Consider the following 17,274-nt stretch of genomic DNA (forward strand, 5'->3'; position numbering starts at 1 on the left):
ACAAAGGCTGCTTGCTACCAGAGGCACGTCCACCCGTGGCAGCCCCACCACGGGGTTACCTGCACTGTTCCAGAGGCAGCGCTCCTAGGTAGGAGAATCCAGGAGCTCCATTGCAAACAGCTCTGCTGCCTACCAAACCAAGACAAGTTTAACTGTCATCAGTTGGATTATATAAAAATTTTGTAATTGTAATTAATGCACAAGACATGTAACTATCACTGCAGGTACTTCTCCCCCATGCTTGTTTCTTAACGCTTTAAGCTCACCCCTCTGGCTGGACATGCTAAAAGCAGGTGTAGACAAGGAATGCCTGGATGTCCTGCTTTGCTATTAAGCCTAATGAGCATGATCAAAAATCCAAACACAAAGAACACTAAAAGGGATTTTCCACCATGAAAGTTTATTTTTTCAACCCCCGAATTTCCATTTTCTAACCATAGTCCTACCATTTCAATATTTCCCCCATTGCTCAAACAAGTTACATAAATTTCTCTAATCCCTCATTTAAATTATACTTACATGAAAAACAACCAATTTAAATTATTTTGAAAAACCTAAGCAGCTCACCCTTTCAGATGTGCTTAGATTTAGATAGCTTAGCAGAAGAAAGGCAGAACCAACACAAGGCCACGCAGCTGTACCACGGAAATCACTCTTGTCCAATTCTCACTGCAGACATCCACGCCAGGTCCTGTAAGCCCGCTTCTGTCCCACCCAGTACACATGAGCGGGAGGCGTTCAGCTAGAGGCTTGTTACCAGTCTCTATCTTTACAGACAAAACAAACAAAACCAACAAAAAACCAGTCGAACCTAACATAAGCAGCACAAAACAACTGCCACAAATATCGGATAGATTTTTAAGGAGATGTGTTATTACACAGCTCCATTAAACAAACCGTCATAAAAGAAAAAAATTTTTACATGAACTTTGTATTTTTGGAAACTGAAGGAGAATGCTACTGAGCATGCTGAGCATCAGCCCTCTGCATTGCTGCAGCTGCTGAAGTTCAGCGAGGAGCTCGCGGTGGCCGATTGCCTGGGTCGCAAGAGGCGCACAGGTACCTTGTTTTTCTTCTTCCCCCTCTACACCCACTTCCACTCGGCAGCACGGGTCACCTTGTCTGAGTGCAGACCCCGTTCCCAGAAAGTACCCAGAAAGGTTTTGTTTCTCAAAGCAACAAGGATCCAAAACAAGAGCTTCAGCGCTTCAACAAAACACGAAACAAGTGAAGGGGGGTGGAGGAAAAAATTGCAGTGGAATAAACTCAACTGTAGTTTCTCGGCAGCTCACCGAGCCCCTAGCAAGTGCCAGCAGTTTCAAAAGAGCTGTAATCTCTAAACTGTTATCAAGGTTTTATCGCACTTGAGTTCTTATCTAAACCAAACAATCACTAGAACAGCAGCTGATAAGACATCCTGACAAGGTAATTTCAGCAATTAAAATCCGCAGCTACAGCCATCGTACTCGGAGAATATTTTAACACTCCTTCCAGTTTAACCTCTAATCTCTCTGCCTCGGTTCTTTCCAACCCCGGGGCCAGTTTCTGCCCAGCCTGCACGCTCCCTGCCATCCTTGTGGATCGGCAGTGCCCTTTGAGCTCTGCCATGAGTGCGCGCAGCACAGCCACCAACGCCGGCCTGCCGAACCCTAAGGGCTGTCAACTCCCCTCCGAAGCCAAGCAGAGGGTCCCCTGTCTCTTGACACAGGTTCGTGGTTATTCATCCTGTGGGATTCTTACCCGGGATGCCCATGTGTCGCAGGGCAGGATTTGCTCAGGAGCTTTTTAGCTTCACATTTTCTCTCCCCAATACTCCTCTGCCAGAAAAGCCAAATAAACACACACTTGTGTATTTATTCTGCTAAGGCACCGTATCTTTTTCTCAACTTTTGTTTGTAATGCACTTCTCTCATCAGGCCAGGCTTGGATTTACAGGACAGCAGAAAGCACTCATTCGTACCAAACATACCTGGGAAGTGACACCCAGAAACAAAACAGAAAAGCTACCTCAGCCGGACAGAAGCACCAGTTGATCTGAAGCAGTTTCTTCTAGCCACCGTTGGACACGATTCCTTGTTATTGTGCTCCATGAGCTGGGGCAGACAAGTGACATTATGCTCCTAATGCACTGCAGCACCTCCAAAGCAATGACTTGCCCCTGCCACGCAGGTTTATGCCCCTAGCAGAGCGGTTTCCCCTCTGCTGCTCCCAGCACGGTGCTTGTGCAACTGCCCCGGCACACCCAGCGCCTGCGAGTGCCTCCGGTGTCACAGCCAGAGGTTGTGATGAAGGTGCTGCAGCAGCTCCCGGGGCAACGGGGTCCCTTCTGTGGTGTCATAAGTGACTTACACGTCGCTGCTGCCATGGGGTGACCAGAAAGCAAACAGGGCAAAGCAGAGAAATTGCTCAATTCCCTCGGGCCAAACTTTCAAAATCAGGAAAGGAAATTCAAGATTTCTTGGCATATGCACACAGGGGGAAAAAAAAAAAAAAATACTCAACCAGATGCTGCAAAAAACAAGCAAGAAATCCCTTCACTAAGGACGGGAAATTCTTTTACGCCCTATTTCAAAAACTTTCTTCAATCAAAATTTAATGAATCAAGAGACAAAACAGATGCAAAAACCCGCTTTGCTCCATAAATCACTGTGTCTGACATGTGAAATGCAAACTAATTTGTTTAAATTGCAAGACTTAAATGTGGTTATAGAAATAATAGAGTGTCTTCATATTTTAATCAGAAAGAATATATCTCAAGTTCAGCTCAGCTCAAGCAGGAACAGAACATCTATAAATACAACATCACACCCCTCATTAGCCCAAAGAGTAAATGAGTTATTTCCTTTCTGTTACAGTGTGAAGACTAATTGGTTTTTCATTCCTAAATACCTCCGACTGGGACAATGCTGGTTCCTGGCACCAGGAAGATGCACGAGGAGTTACCTCATGCACTGGGCTTGAAAACATTCATGTGTTTGAGCACTGCTCCAAAGGAGGCCATACAAAGTCCCAGACAGCATGAGTACTAACACGAAGAAAGAAAAATGTCACCTAATCCTAATAAGACATGCAGTCTGTACCAAAACATGCATCATCCTTGCGTTCCTCCTCCATGACTTCTTGGTGTAATATCCTTTTTGGGGCTGCATATTGTATTCAGATGAGCCTCAATGGTACGAATTCTGGCAAGGGCTGTGCATCTCCCTGGGTCCCAAGGAACAAATTAACATTACAGTTCAACTCGTTTCTTCAACCAGCCCTGGAGCGCATAGCAAACCAGCCTTTGAAAGCAGTAAGGATGCATGCACTCAGCATTTAAAACATCCAATCAAACCTGCCATAAACTGTCACTTCAGGCATTTATGGCCGACAATAAACACGTGCTTATCACAGAACAACTGCACCCTGTAAGCTCCACCAATGGAGCAGCATTTCTTATCAAATGGATGGCTTATCAGGGAACCTAACAAAAATAAAGGTTACACCATATGTCTCCTCCTTTTTACCTCTGCTCCATCGAGAAGCATGACTTCAATTAAAGCTACACTGCTCAGACTTTGTAAACTTGCTTCCTCCTTGTCTACCCTTGAAAGCAAAATCCTAGCTTTCGAGCAAGGCGCATGGAAACAACTCCCTACAAAACCCTGCTGAACTTGACAAATATCCCATCGACCCAACGTGTGCCACCAGAGGCACTCGCTCGCGCCCACCTTCCCGAATCAATGGAGCACCGTGGTGGCATTTACCTCTGGGAGCCCCCGCACATTGCTCCCGCACGGCTTCTGTGCTTCACAACAAATTGAAGGGCAGGAGGCTTTGCATCACGAGCCGACACGAGAATCACTCTTACTTTCCTACCTACAAGTGCTGCTGCTAGCGCCAGATGATGATTTGGTTAACCAAGTGAACAAATGAAAGCAAAATGCATACATCAGGAAAGAAAAATTCCCTTATTTCTTCCTTTATCAGGAATTGTTGAAATAGCGTGCGCTTGCGTTGCTTGTACAATGGGCCGCATGAACAAGGGCACTGCAGATGCAAGTAGTTTTGAGCAATGCACTTATTAAAGCTCCCCTCAAAAGGCTCGTTTGTCCGCACAAAATCAGCTCCTCTCCTCTGTTCCTCCGTGGGTGCCACGCACCTCGCCGCAGCACCTCGCTCTTGCTGGCAGAGGAACAGAAGTCCCTTCAGATAGAACAGGTTGGATCCAACTTACCGCCCAATCTCTGTAAGTTAAGTGAACTTAATTAACAATAATCTAATCAAGTGTTACTTACCAGTTTATACCATTATTAAATCAACTTCCATCAATCAGTTGATGGCAGCTACACTGGAAAATAACCGTGTAAAGGGCAGCCTGACAGCCACCGAGAAGCAGGCTTCTTGGGATTACTCACGTTGCTTTCTGAAGGCACTACTATCAAATTAAATGCAACAGCTTATATTTACACTCACAGAAGGTACCCCCTACATTAAAACGGGTGAGAAAGAGCATTTCAGGTGCTGACCTGCTGACCTTTCCCCTTGGCAAGCCATACCTTATGCTATGTGTAGTGCCCTCTGCTTCAAGCAAAGAAGCCGCAAAGAGCTACTCAGCACCAGCAAGAGACTGGGCTCCTGCCTCTTGAATTTTTATTCACATCAGGTTTTTCAGAACACAAAGCAGCTGTCAGTGCTAGCAGAGGACTAGCCGAATAATGACTTCTTAAAACTTCAATAAAAGCAGCTGAATACTCACCACCCTGCGCTGCACAGTCCTGAGCAATCCATACTCCTAATCTCAGCACATGGAACACTGCCTGTTCACGCACCTCGTCAGATATTATAAATGAACCTGTACAGTGCTCTGTTACTTCTCTCTGTTTGATAGGATCTAAGAATAACAATTTTCATGTCTACAATATGTTGTTAACAACACTTGGTTTTGCTGAGCTGTATGATCTGGAACAAGAAACACCCGCTTGTACCTGGAGACAGGGATTGATTTAATCAGAATTACCCAAATTGCTGCAGTGGTGTTTGAGGCTCTGAGAGCACAGAGCTCACTTCTCTCTGTGCCAGCACCAAATGTAATCAACATAATATTTTTCTTATGAGCTGAAAAGACATCTTCCCTGCTAGTCTGCTGCCACACTGCCAAGCAGCCAAACTTCTTCAGAGCTAAGCATAAATACAGCTCGGCCACTCCTGGCGACAATTTTTACAGTTTAACTACACACGGAAATTACTCCACGTTGAGACAGGATGTGAATTTAAAGAGCAATATTCCTTTCAGACAAGGGGCCTTTTCCAGTCCAGTTTAACATACGAGTTGAGGTCTTTCAGGCCATTTCTCCCTGTAACTAAGCTCCAAGAGTCTGGGGGCTGCTGCAAACGCTGCAGGTGATACCAGCTCTGCCCAGGAGAGCAGCCTTTCATGTAGGCTTCTCTTTCCAGCTCTCCTTCCTGTGCTGCTGCACGAGGATCTCCTCAGATGGCCAGATATTCGTGATCTAGAAAAACTCTTCTACTGGTTAGCTGTTTTTTTGTTTAATATGAATATATTAAAACCTTTTTTTACAAAAGCTACTCATCTATTCTTTCACTACTACTGACAGCTTCTTTGCTGAGAAAAGCTATGGAAGCACTTCCACTTTTTTTAATTTATTTATTTTTTAAAGTTCATTGCCATACAAATCTGTACTGTCTTCATGGATTATCTATGTATGCTGTTGCTACCTAGCCATGTTAAATTTAGCTCTAATGTAATGCACTTACAACACAGCGAACTCATAAACCCAAACCCTTCATGATAAGCAAGCAATAAAAACCTGTCCTTTATTGCCACCAAGGTAATTCATACTTTAATATATCTATTATTTCAGCACTAAGATTATTTTACTGCAGCAAATTGAATTTCTCATGAAGGAAAGAAAAGAAAATGCACGAGAAAGTCTGTAGCAAACTCAGGTTTTGTGAGACTAAAATTTCAGAGAAACTGAAATCTGTGCAGATACTAGAAGAAAGGAAAGCTTGGAATAACATTATTTTTCATGGTGTTGCTGTGATAATTTGAAGAACATCAAGACTAAGTGTTTCTATACTGCACTTCATCCAAGACTGTCGAAGAATAAGCATTAAATGGCTCACTTCGCAGCCACCTCGAGGACAGGATTCCCAGTTTCTAGAAAACAAAAGTGCAGTAGAAAAAAAAAGCTGCAAAATCAGAAGCAGAGGTTTTATTTCTGGCTTAAAGTTTCTCACTATTGCAAAACGTTTTCCATTCCACAGCCTGGCAATGATTTGCAAATTATTCTTCTACTAGCACTCCAGAAAAGGGGGGGGGTGGTTTGGATGAAAGATCACAGGTAGTCCCGAGAATTTACCCAATTTATGCAAAGATTCAGAAGGCAAGTTAACCATCTGCTGTATGTTAAAACAGCTGAGAATCAGAACTCGTTCCCCTTCGTAATCCTAACATTTCTGGAGCCTGCAATATTTTCATTAACACAAGGTTCATATTCAGAGTATCACACCACAATCATCACCCTAAACCCCCATCAATGTGTTGTACCATATAATGTTTCTTGATCAATACTAATATGATTCACAAATTGGTAAAGGATTTAGAAATATGGTTTATGTGTTAGTCCTTTGAAAGCCTCTAAGACCTTAATTACAGGGAACTGATCCTTTTTCCAAAGAGGAGAACATTAACCAGTTCATTTCTATTCACTAGCCAACGCAATATAACCACTATTTCAGTAATGTGGGTGTGCTACGTTTAAAGGAGGCAGGAATACAGATGAAGGCACTCAACATGAGCTACAGCCGACACGACCTGAAGCCCCTCCACCCCGGGCAGGTACTTACTCCACAGCTGTGCAGCACTTTATGGCAAGGGGCCGCTCTCCATTTCGCAGCAGACAGATGCGGGGTGTCAACACCCCACTACCACCAGCAGCACTGCCCGACAGCTGCGCCAGGGGGCCAAGCAGAGAACAGCCCATTGAGAGCCTGAAAACCCAGGGAGAGGGAGGAACTGGCTCATTTGTTACCATCATTAACGCCTGCAGCACAGCAGCACACCAGCGCTGGTTTGGGGACGGCGGCTCAGCGGATGGCACTCGGATCCCTCAAGGACCTACGCCCACAGATGCAACACAACACCGGCAAACCTGTGCCGTAAGGGATCGTGTCACTCTGTTAACTCCACCGGACTTGGCTTTTCTCGTTCTTTAGTTGAACGTTCAGAAGGAGACAAAGGGAAGGCAGAGTAATCACAGCTGGGCTGGCGGCATGGCTTCCATCGGCCGAGGGGAAATACGGGAAGGCTGCAGAGGAAACTACAGCAGCATCTGGTTTGGCTTTAGGAGGAAGGCCTCCTATGCATTTAAAAGCGATCAGAGAAAAAAGGACATGCACTTGTATCCAAACAACACTTGTTTGGTGCTTAGTAATGCAGTTTATGGAGTGTTTTCATTTTCCTTTGAAATAACTAGAAAATGCTATCCCAGTGACACAAGGATTGAAAACAGAACTGAGGTCTCCTCACAGCACAGAGACGTGCACAGCCACAACGATCACCCCACCTGCAACAAGGACAGCTAGAAAGTAAGGATAAGAATGAGAATAAAAAAGAAATAGATTTTTTAAAAGTACTTCAACCTTCCATCTCCCCACCAAACCAAAATCAAGTGATCCAAAGATGCCGGCTGCACCCACACAGCAGAGAAACTAAAGAGGAAGGCAGGACCAGAGCCATTTCCTGACATCTCCCACCTTCAGCTACGTGCAGCTTGCTTTTACTGACCTCCCCTGAAAATCAATCTTCCCCGCACATACTCTGGCCGAAGCTCCCACACCACCACAGTCCAAGCTTTATTTTGGCTAACACAACTCTGCTTTTTCCACCAGACAGTGAGAGCCTGTTCTTTGATACAACGAGAACAAGACATGATCAAAGCCACAGAGATTAACCAAGAACGAAAAATGTAAAGATTGGAGAAGTGAAAGCTACAGTACAGGACAGTTGTTGGGAGAGGTTAATAATTAACACTTAGAGCTTACCATCCCCTAAATCTTTAAAAATGTTTAACCAGGAGTTAGACTCACAGTAAGGAAAGCACACGGCTGAGCCTTCCTTCCACTTCGCAGAGGAGGAAGCAGGTAAGCAACGAGCTCTTAAAGCAGCAGGGAAAGGCACTGCAACCTGCGTGAACTGCTTCTGGCTTCTAACCCCTCCTGAGAGATTTGCAGTCCTCTCCTCTTGCTTATTCTCTAATAAACCTTGATCAGGAGGGTGAAAATCAGGATCTTTTAGTAGCCGCATTCTTATTTATGAACTGAAAAGCCCTCACGGCAGGGGCTGACCCTGTGGTCAGCCAGAAGACTGACCTTCGACGTTTCTGAAAGCTCAACAGACGACAACAAATAGGGAGCAAAATTCTATCATGCACCAATAAACCGTAAATTATATTATAATACGGGAAGTCATTTAATTTAAAACTATAACTATTAAGAAGAGTGATAAGAGATAAGGAAGGTAAAGACTCAGGGACTTTTCAGTCTCGTATCTTATCACTTCTTGTCCAATATTAACCAACTTGATTCACAGTATCCCAGCCACTTTGTGATCTTTCCACGGCTGAAACCAATTAGCAAATATGAAGAATCCAGAACTTTGTTCAGTTGTACCACTAAAACAATACAATCTTGGTTCTGATCACGTATTCGAGCTACAGTAGCACCAATGTAGGCAAGATGTTAATCTTCTGATGTCTGGCTTTGTTGTTTTTTAGGTTCAACTTGTGCAGACTTCATTTTGATTTCACTCTGAAATGGGGATTATGAACTCTTACTCCTCCTCTGCAGTCATCCCACTTCTTAATCCACTTGCTATAGATTAGTAAACTGCCTTCTAATATATTGCTTTGCTATCTCTCTAACCAATTACCCGGCATTTTCCAGCAGGCATTGATTTATGTTAGACATCTACAAGAATAGTCATATTAATAAAGTTGATCGCGTCTCTCCTCACACAGATTATTTGGTGATGGAGTTACTGTCATGCACATTTACCTGTACCCCAAAGAAAATCAATTTACCAGCCAGACCACCCACCCACTGTTAAATATTTTATATAACTTGCATCATTATTGATTTTAATTGAAGAAGTCACACTTTGCCATAGCTTGTACCGCCTGAAAACTAAAAACTCTCTAATGCGCTGTTAAAAATTGCAGGCAGTTTCATCTTGTACAAACAGTGGAAGAATATTGCTTACCTAAATCCACACATCACAAACCTGCAATCACACACCGCATTCTACGATGGGTTTAGCTCTTATAAACTACTGGGGCTGGGCAGAACAGCTCTGAGCAGAATGCTGGAGCTTGCTGGTTGGACACACATGTAATTTACCCTCTTCTCCTCTAAATCCTCTGTCCCGCAGAGGTTTGCTCACATCAATAATCCCACCAACTTCAAGAGGCTACCTAGGAGCATAAAACGTAGGTGTGTGCTACACTGGCAGGGCATGGTTTCAGGTATACTTCAAAGCAATGCCAGCCAACAATGGTGTAAGAGGGGACCTCCCTCCCCGGGTTGCTGCTGCTCCTGCACCCCAGCAGCAGTGCCTGCGTGCACCCAGAACCCGGTGGGGCTACAAACAACATGGCCAAAAAATTAAAAAAATAAAAAATAATAAAAACTCCAGCCCACTGTGGTCCTACTGCATGCTTGTCCTGCCACAAGAGAGCAGCAGGCATTCGGAAGAAAGACAGCAGGGAAGGGGGAAGAGTGCTTCGCTGTAGTAGTGCCAGCGCAGAGCTTTTATGAAGTTCAGTGCTCAAGGAGTGCATGCAGAAAGCATGCCCCACCGAGCAGTAAGGAGCAAACTCTTTCTGGGGTGGCTGTTAGGCAGCTATTTTTGGCCAACAAAGCGAGAACATCATTTTCTCTGATGACAAGAGAGTTACATCAAAGAAAAAGGCAAAGCAAATAAAATGCAATTTGCACTTGCACATGCTCTCCCCTTCTCACACAAAGCTGTCTTCAGCCATTTTAAGCACTGAGAGCTACTTGGCTGATCCTGGCTGGTGCTGTCCGAAATGAGGTGTTTCAACACATGCTTATGTTGCAAACAACATTCAAAAGCTTTTCCTTTTGTCGCAACACTGAACCAAAACAAACTTTGAAATCTCAGAAGCTGCAACAAAACAGATTTGTCATTCCCCCAGCCAGCTTTAATCCTCACACCGCAGGAGCCCGAGAGCAGAGCCAGCTATTTTCTGCTCAGGACTGCATGAGCTGTATTGCAAGCCTCTTCTTGGAAGCCCAGCATCCAGCTCCTCCACACACTGTGCCACCGAGAGCCTCTAATAGGAGGAGACGGGTGAGGACTTAAACACTTGGTATGTCTCAAGGGAAAATAACATCCTGTTTTTCCCCACTGGAGAGTGGATGTGGGAAAACAACCTGTGAAGGCGGTTTGCAGCCACTATTTTATGGCACAGTGAAGAGAACAAACAGCTCCCATCCACAGAGCTCACCCTTAACCCCGATGCTGTGAGCACTTTCCCCATTTATCTCCTTGTATCTACTCGCTACACTGCCTGTCTTTAAGGCAGCCATAGATACATTGAGGAATGGACGCGTTACCTCATTAGATTGAGAACAGGTATTTTATAAAAACACATCATTACTGCAGCTGCAGAGCTGGTAGAGATGAGAACCGACCTGCCCAAACGTTGCTGCCCCCGACTCCCTGCCTCTGCTAACCCCACACAGCAGTACTGACGATACCCTTTTCTTGCCCTCCCTCCTGGTATAAATATTAACCCGAACCCCAAAGCCTGTCCGATCCCAGCTGCTGTTTCGCAACTTGCCACCGACACGCACACCTCACCGAAGCAGATTCTCTCCTACTGGCGAGGGCCCGACGTGCCCTGCGTGCAGAGGAACTCCAGACTCCCCCCTTTGATAGCTATGCCACAGAGCTAACAGAAGAACACTGCTCTGCAAGATGTTCCAGCGAGCTCTGGTCGGGATACTGTCCTCTGAACCACCAGGAGAGTGGGGTGGCGATAACCCCGAGCAGCTGTGTCAGCTCTGAGCACAACACTGGCAACACACACCTGCAGCAAGTGGCTGTAAAATGAGAGGGGCAGGCACATTCTGCAGCTCAGAAAGAAACAAGGAGAGGGAAGAAAGGGTGGGAAGAGTCCTTAGGCTCTCTAAACTGTTAAAAAAAAAAAAAAAAAAAAGGAAGAAAAAAGACTCCAGCTCTGAAGATTTGAAAGATGGAAATATCTCTGCATGCAGCAGCAGTGGCCAGATGGTGTTTCTGCAGTTCTTAAGGCCTAGAAGAGCCATCTGAGCTAGAGGGTGAATACAAACAAGCAGTTGTAATCACACAACTTACTAGCACCTGGCAGATAATAAATGCTCCCACTTAATAAACCTATAGCACAAGCTACGTTTGGCTGGAGAACCTCAGCTGAAGAGTGCTGAGCAGCTCTGAGAACCAGCCTGCAAGAGCAGCTCTGCAGAGTGTGTCTCTGTGTTCCTTTCTGTCATCCTTGCTGAAACATCCTGGAGACAGAAGTCCTCTAAAAACCACCAAAGCTACGGATTTGTCAAGAGCCTTCTGCTTAAGAAATGTGACCAATTCAGGACAGGAAATAAATATTTACCAAATGCCTGTAAAGCCCCAGCTCAGGTTTTTGAGCCCATATGGCATAAACACTATCCAGAAGCAAAGCATATGTGATGTCCTGCTGCCCCTGACCCCCATCACTCAGTGCAACCCACAGCAACCTGGAAGAGAAATAAAAAACCCTGAGAACCAAGGGTTGCATAGGAGACAGCACCAAGCACATAACCAAATCCAAACAACAGGTGGGGACAGGAGATTCCCTTCTCTTCCCTCCCTTCCACACCATTTCCCTCCTGTTATTACTGTCGCTCCTCGCTTCTTCAGATCCCTCCCCAGGTTGCACGTGACTTCTTCCAGCCCCGTTTCCTTGTGCTCTTACCAGGGCTATGGGAACTCTTACCCTCGTCTGCTCTTGGACAGACCTCCTAGGAGGCCGAAGCCATTTACACGAAGAAAATCCCAGTATGAGACCCGGCGGCGTGAACCACCCCAGCGCAGCACTGTGCCGTGCTGCTGGCCCAGCAGCAGCTCTTCTGAGGGTCAGGCTCCAGCTCCATTCTCTCTGCTGAATTAATCACTGGTTTCTCAGTTAGGAATGCCAAAAAAAATGGAGCCAATGCGTGCAGATGCTGGCACTCTGGGAGCTGGACCGCATCCACCACCTCATTTGGTACAGCCGCTGCACAGCTGTCAGGCAGGAACAGCCACGGTCATTGCCAGGCAGGGGAAAGAACGGAGCCAGACACCTACACCAACGTGTCTGTACTTCAGCAGCAGCTTGCTGAGCCCTGTGTTGGGCTTTGCTGCCCAAAAGCATGCAGAGGTGTTCTAGCGTGGAAATCTACGTTAGCAAACTTAAGATACTTCTCGCAGAGACTAATTTTTCAACATTTAACTTTTTTCCTTAAACTTACATAAGAATAGACCGAGCAAAATGATGCTAGAACTTCCCCTAACTTTGTTCATGATGGGAAAATAAATAACCTGGAAGTATGCGCAAGCAACTGCTTACCCACAGCTGACTCAGAAGGCTACTAGTTCACGTCTGTAACTCGCTCCCTGTAAAGCTAAGAGAAGAATGGGTCTGGCACCTGCTGCAATGAGAAAGTGCTGACCAGCCGTGCACAGGGATACGTTTGATTAAAATGTGGGTTTCTTGCATTAAAATATCAGCACATAGCACCCTAGTTTCCCAGTTTAACTACACTGATCAGTTAAATGGTGAATCCAGAGAACACGCATGCAGCTGGAAGGCTTTGCACTTTTATGGCTGAGTGACAAAAAAAAATCCATTGGATATCCTGAGTATCTCTCACCTTTGCAACACATTTCCTCCTTATAATAGAAATTGTTTCTCAGGTTAGATACTGCTTGAAAATCGTCCCAATGCTGTATTTTATGCTCCTCATTCACCCTTACATTTACTCTGGGTCTCTGTATCCTCACAACTAGCAACACTTATTGATTACTGGAAACAACTATTGATTAATGGAAACATTTTCCTTGTCTTTACTACTACTTAAATAAATGTAAAAATTCTAGACAGCACTTCTCAAAAAAAACCACAAGGTGATAAAAGCAGAAGCTCCCTTATCTCAATGCCGCATGGAATCTGCACAGCAATCTACTCCCAGGGAACAAGCCCATCTAAACACGGTAACTGCAAGAAAATTATTAATGTGGGATGCATTTCAAAGCAAATACAGAGATTTTCATCCAAGTGCTAATCTTCTAAACAACCTCCCTCTTATTGTACAGCTTGCTAAAAGATCATTTTCTGACAGCAAAGAATGAAGTGTCAGCATTTCAGCGGTGACTGGGTTGGTATTTCATTTCTCTCTATACTGATGCGCTTTTACACCAGTACTGTGCAAGGTAAATACATGGATAGTTCTGAGAACCTTTAACTAGGTATTTAAAAACCCATACGTATATACACAAATGCAAAATAAAGATAAAGGAGCAACATTTATGTTTATTTTAACAATTTGAAAGAAAAACAAAGTAGATTTTTTTCTGTCCCATATGTGCAATTTGTAAGATATTAGAATAAAATGTGTTTGTTTTAAATGTTGCTAGAAAAAAATAAGGAACAAATTTACATTATCTGTGTCTATACTATTAGCCAGCAAGGCAATGTATCACTTTAGGTTTCAGTGACGTATGCTGGATAGATAACTGGTAAACGAACATTTGATATCTACTCAGTTTAGCTGGGCAGCACGTTCCTCACTAAAGGTAAAAGGAAGGCAAAACAGTGCAATTTTTGCAGAAAAAGATCTGGAAGTACTGATTTTTCACCCATTCATATTGAAGTGTCATGTCCCATAAAGCTCCCCTCCTCCCCCCAGAAGCACAACCAGTAAGAGACTGGGACGATGCACTGACACGAACAATTTGTCCTCGGTGAGGTCCAGGAGCTGGGTGGCATCACCCCCTTCCTTCTGATCCGCTAAGGAAAAATCCAGCACTAATAAACAACAAAAAACCCAACGGAGCCAAACCACCGCCAGCAAAACCCACAAACGGTGGAAGGCCAGAAGATCACAGGCAAGTGATAGCTAAAGAGCAGTGTGCGCATTTTATTTAAGTCCAGCACAGATAAGGCAGAAGCTTAGGGAAAAGACAGGGAGACAAAATGACTGCACACATTTAAAAACCTTATGAACTCTCTTTCTTTCTATGCAATCAGCCTAATTACACTTATGTAGAAGTCTAATTGCACCTCTGCATTAGCTACCAGTCAAGTGTTTCTTGGGTTATTTCTGAGCAGCCTACAATTAAATGAGCCTCATCCATTAAGTGACACTTTGTGTGTGTAGTCTTAGTGCTCCAATTATGTACCTCAAATCAGCCCCTGAAAATCCTCCTTGCTGCCAAAGATATCCCTGTGAAAAATGACGGATATTGGAGGTGGCTTGAAAAACACTGCTGACATTAAAAACAAATGCTGTTATGCAAAACCCCGTGTTTTATTTAAATTTGTGCTGCTTGAGATGCAAACAAGACTCATTTCACTACATGGCTCTGCTATTCATTTATTAACTATTCTGCATGAAATCCATTTCTAAATGATTTTGCTAAAGTTCATAAACCATTTTAAAACTCAGAAACTGATGAAAAAGGAAATGATCCAGCCGTTACAAGCCTTGAACTAAAAGCCTGATAGAAATAATTCTATTTCTCGATTTAAACAGTATATGAAATTGGATTCAATGCCAAAATCATTACATGCTCTTTTTAATTAAAACTTATGAAGGTTGTAGAAAGTGATTTTACTTTCAGAGAGAGGGAAACCTTTTCTGAGTTTACTACTGCAGTAACCTATGACTAAATTTGGCAGCAGTCAACAACTGAGGCATACTGAACACGGTTGCCACATTTTTACTTGGGGAATAAATGGCTTAATATCCAAACACCGATATCAACGTGTGCATGGCTTCAGCTGGCGATGGCTATGTTTCCTCCTCTTTTTTCTAGGCACCGGTAGAAAACAAGAAAACACCTGTAATAGGCTGCAATTTGCTCCCACCTCTGAAGGAGGGTTCTGATGTGCTACCTATAAGTAACACCGTAAACAAATAAAAAAAGCACCATGAAAGCCCTTTTTTATTGTTTAAAAAATCCTTCCCCCCTCCATTTATGCAGATTCCTGGGCAAATCAGAGTTGCAAGCTTTCCTACATTGCCCAGAGGCAAGGCTGGCCTCACAGGAAGGAGAGGTTCCTGCTCTTCCCAGCGCGGGCAGAGGGGGAGCGCCGCACTCCTCGCAGAGCTCAGTGGGGCACTTGAACCTCCACTGGTGGTAAAGGGACACGTCCATGCCCTGGGTGGTAAAGAGGCACATCATGCCTTGGCTAGGCAAGCAAGAGAGCTGCCTTGTGCCTGTGCAGGCCTGCAAGCCCCAAAGGATGACTGCAAAGGTAGCTCGAAGGATCAGCCCACAGCTGGTAGCCAGCTCCTTTAATTAGCCTTCACTTCGGTCTCTGCCTAACTTGACCTGCAAATGTTCAGCTAACATTTCAACGTAGACCACCCACAAATGTCTCAATCTACATCCCTGTGATCATCTTGAGCTCACCATGGCTAAACTAATGGCTTTTTTCCTTCTGAACCCTTCCTTGCCACCGCACTCCAGCAGCGGCCCCCATCAGAGCTCTCCTCCTTCCCCGATGCTGTGCAGAAGCAGCCGGCTAGCAGGGCCTCTGCCCACCTTGCTGCGCCCTGCTGCACGGCTCCCAGCTGCCACTGCTGGCTTTTACGCTGGGATTACGAGATCCCCGGGGCCGCACACATCTCCTGCTCCATTTCTGAAGCGCTCTGCACAGCTACAGCCTTGTCTGTAATCAGGGACAAGAGCAAAGGTGCATGACAAAGAAAGGCAGGCCCCATTCAATACAGAAGCTAAATATTTCTTCCTGTTGAACTCTTAACGGCTGCTGCTGATTCAAGCCTACACAAGCAAAGCTGCTTTCACTGACGCTTCTAAAATAGAAACTCTAAATATACAACACAAAAACAAGAATTCCCTAACCAAAAAGTCCCCTCACTAAAGGGACAAACCTTTCTTTAACGAAGCCTCTATCTAAAAGATAGCTCATCTTCAAAGTGCAGTTGCTGCCTTTTATTGCTGATCTTCAAAGTAACTGTGAAAATATATCTACACGTATCCAGCAAGCTCACCCTGGATGTGTCGCGCTGTCCTAATGGGTGGGGGCACCTTTTCCACGGCCTTTTTGTACAGCTCCTGTGGACAGGACTGCACGGGCCCTTGCTGGCTGCAATATCCATCTTTCAGCTCTAGCTCTTCCTGATCAACGCACCAGCCCTACAAAGAGTTTTGTAAGATAGCCAAGTACTAACTCTGGTTCACAGGCTCTAGGCCTGAGAAATTTTTAACTTCTCTCTTTGTCAGAGCCTTTATCAGCATGCAAGTATGCAGGACAGTGAATTCTTCCCGGTATAAAAGAAGTTCAGCTAGGGACACCTGAAAAAGGCCTACACAGGTGAATTAGCGTTTTTAGACATTTCTGCCCCGTGGAGGAAGTGCAGTACAGCCACGTTCACATATTGCTTCTGCTCCTCCAGCCGGCCTGCATAGCAAATAAGGCAATCTTAAAATTGCAGCTGAGCCATGTCATCTGTCCAGACTAGTTATTCTATCACCCAGCATGTTTCTTGGGCCCACAGTCACACCGTTATCCACTTATTACATGGGTTTTTGCACTTCCAGACCAAAGACCGTCACAATGCAAATCCTCCCTCTGAAAGAAGCTAATGGAAAGTGAAAGAGTGCAAAGCTGAAGTTCTCTGCCATTCACTGCGCTGCACTGCGAGCCGCGCTGTGCTGAGTAACTGAGCAGGACGGAGCCAAAATGCGACACAAGACCCGGTCACATACCCCTTTTTAAATTAAAACCAACCAAGGGTATCCCTGCACTGTCAGTGAAACCCTGCACACTGAAAATACAGGTGCCAAGAGGGAGCAACAGCACACTTTGAAACCATAGCGTGCAACTACAGAAAGCATCTTAAGAGTACTGCCACGGTCACCTTTGCCCAAAGACTTTGCGTATTACAGAAACGTTTGCCACCTGCAGGACTCCTAAATAGACATGTTCTCATTGGTCTGTTGAA

At 44.8% G+C, this 17,274-nt stretch overlaps 1 protein-coding gene across 41 annotated transcripts in view; it reads right to left on the reverse strand.

Moving 5' to 3' along the window:
* FBRSL1 (fibrosin like 1) overlaps positions 1–17,274 on the reverse strand; it is a 517,648-nt gene that overhangs the window by 329,717 nt on the left and 170,657 nt on the right. Inside the window, exon 1 of one of the 41 annotated variants that reach the window (XM_040577053.1) lies at positions 2,008–3,697. The exons of the other annotated variants lie outside the window; for them this stretch is intronic. The gene's annotated coding sequence lies outside the window, so the exon portion shown is untranslated. Of the gene's footprint in view, positions 1–2,007; positions 3,698–17,274 lie in introns of those variants that run through there. 41 annotated transcript variants of the gene reach the window in all.

The sequence above is a fragment of the Cygnus olor genome, chromosome 17, assembly GCF_009769625.2.
Source record: "Cygnus olor isolate bCygOlo1 chromosome 17, bCygOlo1.pri.v2, whole genome shotgun sequence".
In the NCBI taxonomy this organism is placed as follows: Eukaryota; Metazoa; Chordata; class Aves; order Anseriformes; family Anatidae; genus Cygnus; species Cygnus olor.